The sequence below is a fragment of the Macrotis lagotis genome, chromosome 3 (genome assembly GCF_037893015.1).
Source record: "Macrotis lagotis isolate mMagLag1 chromosome 3, bilby.v1.9.chrom.fasta, whole genome shotgun sequence".
NCBI classification, from domain to species: Eukaryota; Metazoa; Chordata; class Mammalia; order Peramelemorphia; family Peramelidae; genus Macrotis; species Macrotis lagotis.
Genome location: NC_133660.1, coordinates 14,038,245 through 14,050,511, shown reverse-complemented (window position 1 = coordinate 14,050,511; position 12,267 = coordinate 14,038,245). Strand labels below are relative to the sequence as shown.

General features: G+C 34.4%; 1 pseudogene; it reads right to left on the bottom strand.

Moving 5' to 3' along the window:
* Positions 1-8,283: 8,283 nt before the first annotated feature.
* On the bottom strand, positions 8,284-8,967 carry LOC141517221 (stAR-related lipid transfer protein 7, mitochondrial-like; annotated as a pseudogene).
* Between the last annotated feature and the right edge of the window lie 3,300 nt (positions 8,968-12,267).

Genomic DNA, 12,267 nt, shown 5'->3' with positions numbered 1-12,267 from the left:
GATAAGTTTGGTGCAAATATTTTTCCTCAGTCAATCACTTTCCTTCTTTACCTAGTTCTACTGATTTTGTTCATGGTTATTTGCTCATTATGACTTTACCAAAATAAATTAGACAAGTGTGGCAAAGCAAAAGGAGCAAATATATTGCAAAGATAGGTAGTAAAACTAAAAAAAATTAAATGATGGAGACACAAACATAAAGCTTTTATGAAGTGAAAAGATTCGCTAATAGATTTTTATTCTATAAAATTTTTCAGGGTCAGCAACTTTTCACATTATTTCATTAATTGGGGATTCCATTTCCCATAAAAACTATTTAATAGTATCAAAGTAATTATTTCTCCCCCCTCTTCTTCCTACAAAAAGACCTACTAAAAACCCAAAAGCAGTATAAAATAGTAGAGCACTAGACTAGTAGTCAGTAAACCTGGAGTTTGATCCATATTCTGGTACCAAATAAACTCTCTGACTTTGAGCAAGTTTTTTGACTTCCTAAGGTTTGGATCTCCAGCATGCCTTAAATCTCACAAATTCTATAATCCTATGAAAATCCTATGAAATCCTATGAAAATTATTTAGTAAATATGTATATGTGAAAAATGTTGAGCTAAGCATTTGGAACAAATCAAGCAGCAAAATAATCCGTATTCTCATTAATGGGAGAGAAAATACAGATAAAAGACTAGTATCTTTAGTGCTTATGGCAGAGTAGATATAAATGGATCTTTTTTATTGTATTTTTATTAATAATATATTTCTTTCTAATATTGAAGCATTTGAATAAAATTCTAATATTTGAAAACAAATGATGTTTTGAAGGTTGAGGCTATTCCTAAATCTCTTATTCCCTGCCCATCTGTGGCAATAGGTTGCTAGTTGAAATAACAGGGATGGCAGACCCTTCCTCAGATTCTCCTGCATATAACTTCAAGGGAAGATCCAGTAGAGCAGTTGGTTTGATGGACACTACTATTCCCCAGTCTCTTGTTTCTATCAGGATGTGAGCATAGGAGATGGGTTGCCTTGTGTGGCATCTGCTTTCTCTTGTTTTTCTCTTGGAATGCTTTGCTACTTCAATGAGTCTGACTCTAGTAACCGAATTCCAATAATTTTATTCATAATAAACATCAAAAAATATACTACCCTTCCCTCAAAAAAAAAACCTTAGAAATAAATAATCTATGGGCATGAAGCACTGCATACAAATGGTTTGTTGCTGCTGCTGCTGCTGCTGTTATTAAGGTAAAAGATATAAGTTACCTTTCCTTCAAGGGGTAAAAGCAAGCTTGATCCAAGCATCATATTTTCCCTCAGGGCCCAACTTTTCATATAGTAAAAGCTTAATTAGTATTTGTTGTATTTGTATTATTAAATGTGACACAGTAGTTTCATCCTAAAGTACTGACTTTTCTCTTTGTAGTAGTCCATTGCACAGGATTTAGTATTTAACTTGTAGTGAAGACAGATTGAAATCTGTCCTCTAGTAATTATTAACTCTTTAATCATGGAGATATCATTGCCTAAGTTTTCTCATTTATAAAACAGAGATGGTACTACCTATAGTACATCTCTAAGAGGGTGGTTATGAGGCTCAAACGAAATCAGTTTTTAACAATGTAGAGCTCTGCATTCTCCAGGAGATGTCAGTGTAGATATATGAAGTAGTGAAATCCACCCTTTCTGCTGGTGTTTTAGACAATATCTTCGGACTAATTTCCTTTAACTTTACTTGGCACACTCTAAGTTTGACTCAAGTTCTGAACTTCTATTATTCTATAAAATGTTTTCGTTTCCTTTTGTAAATATAATTTCAGCACTAATAGAAAAAAACTGTCAATGTTCAGGTGTTGCATAACTAAGGAATTAATTTTATTCCAAAACCAATATTGAGCTGCTCCTCTTTGCAGATTAACTAAAAGTCTCTGTTATTGCATCTACCAAAATCATAGAATTTGTTGAGTACAATCTATAGAAAACCTGCCTCCATATTTTTTTTTAACTTTTGGCAATCTATTTTCCAGTCTTATTATCCAACCAAAACTGCTCTCTTCTGGGCTGGATGGTAAGACTGGAAAAATGATTTTTTTAACTTCTAAATCCTTCAAAAGCCTTTTCTCAGACCTTATCCTTTCTGTTTTTGGCTTCAGGCTTTGATACTGTTGATCATACCTCCAACTAGGATACTCTTTCCTCCTTGGCTTCTGTAACACACTTCCCTCCTGCTTCTTTTTCTATCTGACCTTGGTTTCTTTTCTTAGAACATTAACCTTTCCTTAATCACCAGGGCAGTGTCCCCCAAGGCTCAATTTAGGATTATTTTGTTTTTTCTAGCTACAGACTATTCCTTATTCTCCCTTAGTGCAGTTTTAAACTTTTGTAGCTCCAAGATTTTTTGTACACTCAGACAGACAGACAGACAAAAATGGATGAATGGATGGATGGATGGATGGATGGATGGATGGATGGTGGCTATATAAAAGGGGGTAGAGAGAGAGACAGAGTGTGGTGGTGGTGGTGGTGGTGGTGTGTGTGTGTGTGTGTGTGTGTGTGTGTGTGAGAGAGAGAGAGAGAGAGAGAGAGAGAGAGAGAGAGAGAGAGAGAGAGATGAGATGCATGCATTGCTTGGTTGGATCTTCTTCATTCTTGAAGAATTGAAGAAGACCAATTTAACATCACTATGTTAAAGACAAACTGCAGTATGTCCAATTGTGTCTAATTAGACCAATATGAGTTCAGAATGTTCTATCACAGGACAGACACAAGTAATTCTCTAAACATTTGCATCTAATGTTTCCTATGAGCTATTTCAATCCTTCTTTGCTCATAGAGCACAATACCCTTTCTGATGAGGGCACACCATGCTGGGTAGTCCTGCGCCAATGTCTCCCATACTGCACAATCGGTTCCAAAGTTCTTAAGAAAGATTTTTAGAGTCCTTGTATCACTTCTTTTGATCCCTTGTGATTGCTTGCCCTGTGTCAGTTCTCCATAAAATAGTCTTTTAGGCAAGCATATATTTGATATTCTAACAATGTGCCCAGCCCATCTTAGTTGCTCTCTCTGTAGTAATATTTGAATGCTAGGCAGTTTGACTTGAGAAAGAACCTCAGTGTCTGGTATCTTCTCCTGTCAGATGATCTTCAGAATCTTCCTAAATCTATCTATCTATCTATCTATCTAGATATCTATTTATTTAGATATGTTTTTTGCAAGGCAATGGGGTTAAGTGGCTGGCCCAGGGCCATGCAGCTAGGTAATTATTAAGTGTCTGAGGTTAGATTTGAACTCAGATCCTCCTTACTCCAGGGCCGGTACTCTATCCACTGCACCATCTAGCCTCCCAATAAATCAATTTATTTATTTTTTTAGCTTTTTGAAAGGAAAATGGGGTTAAGTGGCTTGCCCAAGGCCACACAGCTAGGTAATTATTAAGTGTCTGAGACCAAATTTGAACCCAGGTACTCCTGACTCCAGGACCAGTGCTTTATCCACTGCCCCCCCTGGAACCTCATTATCAATGTGTCATTCTCTGGAAAGTATATTGCCAAAGTAATATCCACCACACTTATACTTCACCATTTGTTGTAACCAGTGATTCCACATATGGATGGTGTGGTGCTGGCTGTATATAAATCCTATCCCAATGAATGACAGGACGTCTTACAACCTTATGCTCATCCTATACACATCTTCCCTATGACTTTTTACACATTTTATCACTATTTCTTTACTTCTATCCTGAAAATGTCAGTAGTGGAATATCTTTGGAAGTAGTCTTGTTGGATGAAAAATTTCAAGATGATTTAACTGATAGGAGAAAATCTCCAGGGAGGAAACTTCCTTTACCAATTTAGATTACCAATTGTTCTACAACATAGTGTTAGAAATTTGTCTGGGGACACTGAAAGGTTAAATGACTCACTCAAATATAGCACATCTGGTATGTGTTAAAGTTGAGACTTGAACATCCTGATTTCAAACTAGCACCATCCACTACACCAGGCTGCCCTTGTGTAGAACTCCACACTTCAAATAATAGATTTACATGATTGTACATGTACAACCTATATCAGATTGCTTGTTGCCATAGTGGGGGGCAGGGGGGAGGCAGAGAAAAGAGAGAGTGGCAGAAAAATGGAACTCAAAAGCTTGCAAAAAGACAAATGTTGAAAACTATTTTTAAGGTAATTGGAAAAATAAAAACAATCATTTTCTTCCACCAAAATGACATCATCTTTCCATCATTCCCAATTGAAAATAAAACCACCTTTGTAAGTGTATTTCTGTTTATAGTATTTGTTTTTTAAAAATAATGGCAATTATGATATTTGTTCTAAGGTGTGGTCCTGAGGCACATTGTAATCTGTTGGCCGAAGGTGTAGTTTCATCCTTAACATGCCATTTTATTTGATAAACCCAAAAGAGATGTGAAGTTGATTGGGTAGTAAGAGGGTGATAATATATTGCAATTGTAAAGAATGTTGACAGTACCTAATTTATTACATCATGTGTGTGTAAGTTCCAACTACATAACAAACTATCAAATTATCTTAGTTCATTTAATTTCACTGTACTTTCTTTTATCTGTAAAATAAAGTTTTATTCAAACATGAGCTCATAGATTGAACTCTAGAAGGAAGTTACCTGAAAAGTTATCTAGTTGAACCCTTGATTTTACAGTTGCACATCCAATTACACAACTAGGGAGAGAAATAGATTTTGAATTCAGGTACTCTGATGATACACAAGTCACTATCTTTCTACTGGATCGCTGATTTGATTACTTCTGAGAGCTGATTTAAAGATTAATTGATTATTTGTAATGTACATAATTCACAATTAGAGGATTTGGGGGGAGTTAAATAGTTTTGCTATTAGTATAGGAACCATAAGAAAAAAGAAAAGTTAAAAAATTAAACCAGTGTTGAATTGTGATTTCCTTTTCAGCTACATCTACAACTACCCCAAACCATTTATGGAAGGTTAATAAATACTTTTAACGTTCTTAGAGAAAAACAGGAGTATAAGAATATTGATTATTACCCAAGGAAATGCATTCTCATTTTAAAAAATTTAATAACATTTAGTTTAATGTTTATGGGAAAAGGACTTCTCAAATTTTTATCCATTAATATTTTAGAATTGACTATTGCAGGATATTTCTTCTATATTTATACTCATTTCATTTCTGTTCATTCATGTGCTGCTTTTTTTGTGGGACAGCATTATATGATAAAAAGAAAATTTGTTTTAGAATCAGAAGCACTAGAATTAACTGCTGGGTCTGCCAGTAATTGTCTATATAAACATAGCCAGTTTGCTTCATTTTGTGGGTATTCACTTCCTAATCTGAAGAATTAAAGAGGTTCAATCATCAATATCCCTTTCAATTCTAAATGCTGTAAACCTAAACTAATTGTTTATTCACTTTTCCCAATTAGATTCTAGACTCTTTAAATTTTCAAATCTTAAATCTTCTGAACTCTTCATAGGATTTTATATTCCTCAATCCAAATCCAACTTTGAGGACCTAGTTATGATTCTATTATGCTTGAATGATCACAAAAGAAAAGTGGAAGGGTAAAAAAGAGAAATGTAATGAGACAGGCACAGGGAAAATGGGGGGAAATTATCTCATGGAATTGTAGTGTGCAAAAAGGAATTTATACAATGAAGGAACCACTGGAGAGGAGAGAGTAGCTAGCACTTAAAGCTCACTCTCTGCACTATTTAAAGGAGGGCAGAATACACAAACAGGGTCAGAAATACCTCATACTCAACAGAAGAAAAAAGAGGGAAAACTGGAAATATGGGAAGAGTAAAAGGGGGAGGTGGTCGTCAGATACAAAAGGCTATTTTTAAAGAACAAGTTTTAAAAAGAGAAAAAATGTAAGAGAATAGGATGGAGCAATCGTAAATGGTTGTGAATGGGATGAACTCACAAATCAAAAGAACAGAATAGAACAATGTGTTATTTATAAGAAGTATACTTGAAGTAGTTAAAGAGTTAAAACTAAGAGATAGAGCAGAAGTAGAAAAAAGGCAGGTTAGAAATCAGGATCTGACAGAAAGAAAAATATCCAAATAGATCTGATTAAAAGAGATTAAACAGGGAGACTATGTTTTACTAAAATATATGCTATAAAGAATTAATGGATCAAGGACTAGTTTACCTGTCAATCAAGGACTAGTCTACCTGTCAGATCTATGGAAAGGGGAGCAGTTTATGACCAAGGAAGAGTTGGAGAACATCACCAAAAACCAATTAGATGATTTTGATTACATTAAATTAAAAAGCTTTTGCACAGATAAAACCACTGTAACCAAGATCAAAAGAAATGTAGTAAATTGGGAAACAATCTTTACAACTAATGATTCTGACAAAGAATTAATGGCAGCTCTAATCATAAATCATCAAATGGTATAGTATCTAAATTCTTATTTTTAATTCAATTTTTGCTACTTCTAAAAGAGTTACTATAATATTTTGTACATATGAGTCCTTTTCCTCTTTTGGAGGCTAAATACTACTAGGTCTGTCTATTCAAGAGTGTGTACAGTTTAATAGATTTTTTTTAGGCTTTTGCAAGGCAAACAGGGTTAAGTGGCTTGCCCAAGGCCACACAGCTAGGTAATCATTAAGTGTCTGAGACCAAATTTGAACCCAGGTACTTCTGACTCCAAGGCTGGTGCTTTATCCACTATGCCACCTAGCCGCCCCAGTTTAATAGATTTTTATTCCAAATTGTGTTTCCGAATGATTCGATCAGTTCAAAGCTTACTCTATTCATAAATTTGAAAATTAATTTCTTCTGTTCTCCTGTAATTTGCTTATGATATCACCTTTTATATCTAAATCATGTACTCAATTTGTGTGATACCCATGTGATACCCAATTACACAACTAGGGTCTATACAAACCTTATTACTCTCTAGAAATTTTAAACTGATTTAAGTCACACTATAGAGTTCTGATAAAGTTAAGGAGGAATCCTTAAAGCTTACAGAAGCTTATATAATTAATTCCCTTACCACTTGACTGATCAAGAATTAACAAAATTCAAGAATTCAATAAATTTAATATATCAAGTTGGCTTGCCATCATCTTACCCTACTCTTCCTGAATACTGTTAATAAACTATTGCTTAAAATAGCTTCCTTTACTTGTGACCTTTCTGGAGGTGAGAACAGGAAAGAAATGATGAAGTTTAAAGAATACAATTCAAACTAAAAGGGTATAGAAAGGTTTAGAGTGAATTTAAAATGTAATCTCAAAGAAAAGTTTGATACTTTCTGGTTCTGGAATGGGAATTTTTTTTAACAGATTTCAAATTGCTCCTAAATAGAAAAGGCACTTTGGCCATACAGGATTGTTTCATTTAGAGTCCACACATATAAAGACCCTGCTGCCAAGCAATTTCAAAATACACTTTTCCCCCAAAATCATGAAATACCCAAACAGTCTTATTATGAATAATTCAGGAAATTAGTGACATCTTAGGCATTGCATAATTAATTACACAAAGTAAAATCCGGGTTTGAGGAAAATGCTAAATGAGGCAATATTTTCAGAGTATCTCAGAAAAAGTTTTTTAAAAACAAAACCTTCCCAGGTGAAATGTATTCTTCTCAAATGCTCCGATAAAGACAGCAAAAGCACTGAAATAAAATCAAAACCAGGTGAATTAGACTCTAGTTATCACGTTTAACCTTCCTTTGTGAGTAAATTAAACCTATTTTAATATATTTGGCTTTACCTTGTTCTGTAGTCGGAATTTAAAGTTTGAAGTAGGTATGAAACAGCTCCTGCTCCCAATATAATTTCCTTTAAGTATACTCAATGTGAGAAGGACCACACCTGCCCTCATTCATTTAAGCTGGGATCTGAGTCTTTCCTTGTTGCTAATATCAAAAGTTTTGGATGAGTTATAGCCCTTTACTTTAGTCTCCTTTTCCTGACTTTCTGGATGGCCATATGCAGCTTCTCTAAGAAACTTGACATACCACTTGAGACCATCCAACTGACAAAGTTATAAGGAAACAATTGGAGGATTATCAATATATCAGTGAATAGATGAAGTCCTTCTCATCAAATAATTTGTGGGAACTAATATATATCTGGGATTCAGATGACAATTCAGGTGCTTTCTAATATACTGAGATATTTCACTTCATAGCACAGCAATTTAATCACATTGATTTTCTTTTATGATCTACACTATACCACCAGAAGAGCATATAATACCCTTAGTCCTTTGGATGTAGAAAAGGAAGTGAAGAACCTCAGATACTTGCATCCCCATTGTTCACTTCTTTTTTGATTACTACACTTCTTTCTAAATTCTGAATCCAGCTGAACATTGGAGAATTGTCTGTTATTTATCACAATGGTATGCAGTATAAAAAGTATGCATTCTGTTATAGGTGAATACCACTGATCAGATGCCTCCAAAGTTTGAAGTTTTTCTTATCGATCACTATTTTCATTGATTACTCTTTCGTGGCACTTTGCTTTGAAACATATAAGACATTTCCTCCATCTTTTCCATCTTATCAATAGATCTCCTTAACTCCTATTCTGTAATGCTCTACTCTTCCCTCAAAGATTCCAATGAGAATGGCCATCAGTTTGCAGGTATCCTCATGGTGGCTATGAAACTTGTACTAAAGTCTACTGAAAAAGTTCCATTAAATATTGCTGTCAAGATGGATGATCACCTGAGTTTGGCAAACCCTCAACTTGGTAATATATCTATTGGTAGGCTAAAAGGAATAGTAGACTATTTTTCTGCCTACAACCTCATTCACTCTCCTTCTGGAACCAACTCAGAAATTGCTGTACCTGTCCTTCAGGGGGCTCACCTAATTCCCCAAACCCAGACTCTCATCTGCAAAGTTGGCAAACTGTGTAGAGCTCATATAGTAATAAATATGGAATGAAGACCTCCTCTGCAGTGAATAAAACATTCCTGCTAAATAGATCTAACCTATCTGTCCCCCTCAACGGCCTCCCACAGAAATAATTAGAGAAAACAAGTCACTTAAAAAACAAAGATCATCAGGAGCCTCTTAAACAATTAAGCTCTCCAGAAAAGTTCCCAGGGTCCTCCTCAGTTTTAGCATTTTACATACAAAGATATTGAATTGAATTCTAGCTTCTAGTGGAACAATCATATTCCTTTTCTATAAAATTGAACCAAAAAGATAATACGAATAAAGGGTGAAAGTCCCAGAAGCAAACATGTAACCCTTCCGGATGATTTCATTGGTTAAGGGTATCTAAATATTTGTCCAGTTCTGTCTTACAGAGGAACTGTCATTTGACCTTCTCAGCAGAACATATAATTATCTCCTGGGCAAAGGTTCTTTCAGAAAATGGGGTAAGGAGGAAGAGAGGAAAGAAAGAAGGAAAACATAACTGAAAGAAGAGAGGGTGAGGACCCTCACTGTGGGTGGCAGAGGTACTCCATGAAGCAGAGGCCTGAAAGACAATCCCATCTCCCAGAGGCTATTCTAGTCTAGGGGTTCAGATGCTTCAAATTCATACTGAGCTGTCTACTTCACTATCCTCCATATGAAGATCATCCGAATGGTTCTAAACAGTGACAGCCTACAATAGCCTTTTCTATTTCCTAGATTCCTAGAAAAAGTTAAAGCACACAGATCAGGGTACTAACCCAACCAGTGGCATCATCAGATTCTAACTGGCTCATGTTTTAAGCTCTTGTCCAGCCTTCTTAGCTACCTTAATGGACTCAGAATAATTATTATAATTATATATTATATATTTATATTATTACATATATATAATTATAAATATAATTATAATAATTATTATACATTACCTTCACTGACTTTCCTGACTGAACATTGTACTATTGCTCTATTTTTACCTTTGATGATATTTGTCCTTCATTCTCAAAGACCATGACACCAGGAAGATGATACCAGGACAAGCAAGTAAATTGAATTTGAGTAAGACACTCCTGTGCTAAGTCACCAGCCTCACTTTCTCCTCCAAAACCATCTGACTCCAGTGGCCAGACATGAATCAGAATGACTGGAGAAGTTCAAGTGTCTGTGCTAAATTTGAACTCAGATCCTCCTGACTCCAGGACCCAGACTCTCTTCACTTCACCACCTCGCTGCCCTTTGTTACCTTTCTTACAGGGATAGAGGATTATAAAGGAGAATGTTGCTGTTTCTATCATTATTATCATCAGCATCAGCATCAGCATCAGCATCAGCATCAGCATCATCATTATCAACATCATCCTTTTCTGAATTCTAGTCCTGTAACATCAACTTCCAGCTGTATATCTCCACCTGGACATCTCAATAATCTCAAACTCAACATGTCTGCAATGGAACTCATTTTATATTAGCCCATGTATACCCCTCTTTGTCATTTTTCTGGAAGGCTCGATCCTCCTTCTGTTTACCCTGATTCACCATCTTGGAAATATTCTCAGCAATTCCTTCTTCCTACTACCCTTTATTCAATCAGTTCCAAGTCTTATTTAATAAGCATTTGAAAAAGCATTTCTTAAATACTTATTGTGGTCCAGACACTATAATATATTGAAGATACAAAGACAAAATAAAAATAATTCCTTCCCTCAATAAACATATATTATAATGGAAGGAAAAAATGTGCCCAATACTAGTACCCAGACTAATAAATATAAAGACATATTCAAAGCAAATTTGGGATAGATGGATTGACGGGAAGAATCACTAACATCTGAAAAAAATAAGAAAAAATCTCATGTAGTAGATGGCATTTGAGCTGAGCCATAATTAGACATTGAAATTCTAAGACTATTAGCTGTTGGAGCCTATAGTTTAAAGAAAAATGAATTTTTAAAAAAGATCATTTTTAAAAAATTATGAGAAATTATAATTTTAATGCTTATGAAAGGAACTCCCCCAAATTGGAGTTGCACATACAGTTTTACTCTACAATAAATGATGAGGGTCTTGCTCCATTTTTCATTTCCTTAGGCATAAATATCAGTAGCATCTCAAACCATGAAGACTAATCACAAAAGTCAAATAATGCATTTGCTCCTGAAAAGGCTTAATAAAAAGTTCCTTTTGCATTTACATAATTTTCATTTTATTTATCCCACCAGTATTTTTTCTTTTCAATCTCTGAATTTTAGAATGTCTTTTTTGTTTTAAATTTGTAGATTTTATAGATTTTTTTGCTGTTGAATGTTCAAATCACTCATATTTGCTTTTTTCTTTTTTGATTTAAGTGCTTAGAGAGACACAAATTTTGACTGTTTTGACTATACCTCATACTATTCATGTTCTTTTATTTATTTACCCATTTTCTTTGTAAAAATAATGTATTTGCTGCAATGGCTATTGTTTCTATGATTTGGTCTTCTACTTGCTCATACTTTAGGTCTTTATTATTTAGTCTCCGTTTTAGATCTAACTCATTTCTTCAAATTTCCTTCATTGTTTATAATTTTGTGTTGCGGTACTTCTCAATTAATCAACTAATCATCAGTTATATATAAAGCACTAACTTTCATTTCAGGCATTGGGCTAGATAGTTGAGATACAAGTAAAATGAATGAAATATTGTATACTCATAAGAAGTTTACCTTCACATGGAAGAGACAACAAACACATATGGAAGCATATATAACAAAAATATAAAATGAAAAACCCTAATATATATATATATATATATATATATATATATATATATATGTATATATGTGTATATATATATGTATAGTAGTTAATATAAACTAATTTGGAAGGAAGGGCACTACCAATTGATGGGATCAAGAAAGACTACAGGTAAAAAATGATATCTGAGGTACAGGTTAAAAGGCAAGTGGAAGTAGAGTCTATTTGAGTCACAGAGGATAGCCAGTGCAAAGATATGAAAATAGAAAATATCATATTCTTTGCAAGGAGCACCACCCTGATTAATGAGGCAAAACTCAGAAAAAAAGAAAATTTAAAGGAATTTATTATAAGAACATCAAGGTAGCAATTTATTGATGGACTGATCATTGAAGAATAAGGATGGCTTCAAGGTGGGGCCAGCTTTTAAAATAACTTAATACAATTCAGATGAGTCCATCTCAACAAAAGAGTCTGGGCCTTTGTGTCTCAGTTCCTCCTGCAGGTAGCAAGAGTGTGACAATTTGCAGGTAGTGTTGCAAAGGTCACAAGCTTTTTGACTAAATTCTATGTAATTTTGAAAACTTTACCAGCTTGACATTGCTCCCCATCACTGCA